The sequence below is a fragment of the Spinacia oleracea genome, chromosome 5, assembly GCF_020520425.1.
Source record: "Spinacia oleracea cultivar Varoflay chromosome 5, BTI_SOV_V1, whole genome shotgun sequence".
Taxonomy (NCBI): Eukaryota; Viridiplantae; Streptophyta; class Magnoliopsida; order Caryophyllales; family Amaranthaceae; genus Spinacia; species Spinacia oleracea.
This window is the reverse complement of record NC_079491.1, coordinates 46,176,147-46,179,153: the sequence shown is the minus strand read 5'-3', so window position 1 is coordinate 46,179,153 and position 3,007 is coordinate 46,176,147. Positions and strand designations below refer to the sequence as shown.

General features: G+C 41.2%; 1 non-coding gene across 1 annotated transcript; it reads left to right on the top strand.

Annotated features, from left to right (window-relative positions):
- The first annotated feature begins 1,515 nt into the window (after positions 1–1,515).
- On the top strand, positions 1,516–1,622 carry LOC130462354 (small nucleolar RNA R71). The gene has a single exon (XR_008922449.1). It is a non-coding gene; the product is annotated as a small nucleolar RNA R71 (small nucleolar RNA).
- Positions 1,623–3,007: the final 1,385 nt, after the last annotated feature.

Sequence of the window (3,007 nt, the reverse complement as noted above, 5' to 3'; positions counted from 1 at the left end):
AGTGTACAGGTATATAGAATTTACCTACTCTAACAGGGACGTCCTCTAAAACACCTAAGGGGTATTTGACAGAACGGTCGGCCATTTGCAGAGTGATATTGGTAACCTTAAGCTCACCCATATTCAGTTTAGTACAGACAGACAAAGGCATGACAGACACACTAGCACCTAGATCACATAAAGCTTTATCAATAAAGACGGTGCCAATGTTACATGGGATGGAAAAACTCCCGGGGTCCTTAAGTTTAGGTGGAGACTTGTTTTGCAAATAAGAACTACATTCCTCAGTGAAAGCTACAGTCTCTACCTCACAAAAAGCACGTTTCCTGGTCAAAATGTCTTTCATGAATTTAGCATAAGTAGGAACCTGTAAAATTAATTCAGTAAAAGGAACCGTTACCTGCAAATTTTTGACCACCTCCAAGAATCTGCCAAACTGCTTGTCCAGCTTATTCTTGAGTTGTCGGTTTGGGAAGGGGAGTGCAATAGGTGGTACTTGAATATCCGCCCCCTTCTTAACCTCAGTTGTAGCCTCGTTCTCATTGATTACCTTTTCAGCTTCCTTTCCATCCATAACTATCTTCGGGATTTCCTCACTGACCAGATCACTAGCAGACACCCCAGAATCAACCTCAACCGACATAGCAGTCATAATCCCTACCACTCCTCAATGTAATTGCATTAGCAGTCTCCCTATTTTTGGGCTGTGAAGGAAGTTGGCCCGGTGGCCTCCCTGCAATAGTAGTAGCCATCTGTGCCAACTGTGTATCAGTGATCTTGTTATGGGCAGTAAGAGCATCGATTTTTGCATCCTTTTCACTTAGAGATTTTCGCATTTGTAGCATCATGTTTCTCATCTCTACTAGCATAGGGCCAGGCTGTGTGGTTTGAGGTGGTGGTGGTGGAGGTGATGTGTGTTGTCTAGGGAACCCAGGTGGTCCACTAGACTGTTGGTTGTAGTTGTTCCGTGGTTGGTAGGGTTGGTATGGTTGTTGTGGTGGATGTTGGACTTGGTGAGGGTTCTGGATATTGTTGCTCCTGTAGGATAGTAGAGGGTTATTTTTGTAGCCCTCATTGTAAGAGTTGGAGAATGGGTTATTTTGTTTGTAGGATTGAAATACGTGACATTGTTCAACAGAGCTCCTACATTCCGGTGCATAATGACCAGACATTCCACAACTTTCGCAAACAGTAGCAGGTTGGGCACTCATAGCAGCTACACTAGCAGGTTGGACAGATTGAGTATTGGCTGCTTGCATATTATCAAACTTATAGTGTAAAGCAGTCAATTGGGCAGTTAATTGTTCAATAGAATTTAAATCATGCTTACCACCCCTGTTAGATAGACCTCTAGGATTTCCATACTGGGCATTGTGAATGGCTATCTCCTCAATCACCTCCATAGCTCTAGGCACCTCAAGTTGCATGAACCTCCCACTGGCAGCTGAATCCAACAAACATCTAGACTCATTACCCAGACCATTATAAAACTGCTGAATCAAGAACCAATCTTCCAAACCATGGTGCGGGCATTCTCTTTGCAAATCCTTGAATCTCTCCCAGACCTCGAACAAACTCTCATCCGCTTGTTGTGAGATACCTAATATCTGACCCCTCAGACGAGCCGTTTTCTCAGGTGGAAAATATTTAACATAAAAAGCAAGAGCCAAGGATTCCCAATTATTGATTTTCAAAGCCGCCCGATTCAACCCATTAATCCACAGTTTAGATTTCCCACTCAAAGAGAACGGGAAAAGTATCTCCATAGTCTGCTCCGGAGTCAATCCCTTTTGCTTGATGGTGGAGCAATATTGGATAAAGGACTGAATGTGAAGATTCGGATCTTCACCTGGTTCCCCACCGTACTGGCGTCTCTCGATCATGTTAATCAATGCAGGCTCAATCTTGAAGGTCTCAGCTGCAATAGAAGGCATGATCGCCTTTGGTAGCACGGACGGACTTGGCTTAGAATAGTCTGTAAGCCGTGGGGTAGGTGGCGGTATCAGGTTTTCGTCACCCATCTCTATCTCTGAAACTGAATCTGTATCTGAAGGAAAAAGATCGCCAATATTATGATCAGAATCAGAGTAATTCCCACACTGTGCAATGAAAGTTCTTCGTCTACGAAAGGTTCTTTCGGGCTCAGGATCGAATGGAGTAAGATTACTAGTACCTACGGTCCTGGGCATAGACAAAGACTAACAAAACAATGTGAGATCTAGTCTCAAGGAACGTGAGTTCCTTGAGTAGTAACAAACAATAATCTAGGATAAGCAATCAACAACAGAAAATAAAACCGTCTCCCCGGCAACGGCGCCAAATTTTGACAGGCTAAAGTCGTATTACCTAATCAAAAATAACCTAAGGTCCACCAGCTAGGTAGCAAGGGAAGTCAGGATCGAATCCACAGGGAAACAATGTTCTTTCTACTATTAATCAACTAAACTAGACTATTGGGAAACAAGAATTGGTTGGTTTGTATGCTAAGACTACGAACGATAATTAAACAATTAAGAATTCAGGAATTAAAGGATCTAGGGCATAGGTTCACCAACGAATAACAATCTAGGACGATAAATGATCACAATAATCAACAAAGCAATTAATTAGACTAGCATGCTCTCTCGAATCGATACTAATCATAGACTTAGAATTAACGGGCTCTCGCTACGTATTAATCCTAATTCCACCTATTGACACAAGCCTAAACATCAAATTGCATCTCTCGAATCTTAACTTGATATTGCCAAACTACCACAATTAAACCTGCGCATATCTAATTGTATAGTAATAATAACCAATCAATAGGAATTAATTACAATGCCAACAATCACAATTATTCAATGTCCCTTCATATTATTCATGGATTCCCAAACCCTAGAAATTAGACTACTCAAGCATATTAACAATAAACAAAGCAATTGGCATGATTGAAAACATAATTAAAGCTTAAACAAAGAATTGAAATAAAGAATAATACCTAATTAAAGAACAATGGCAAATGAAA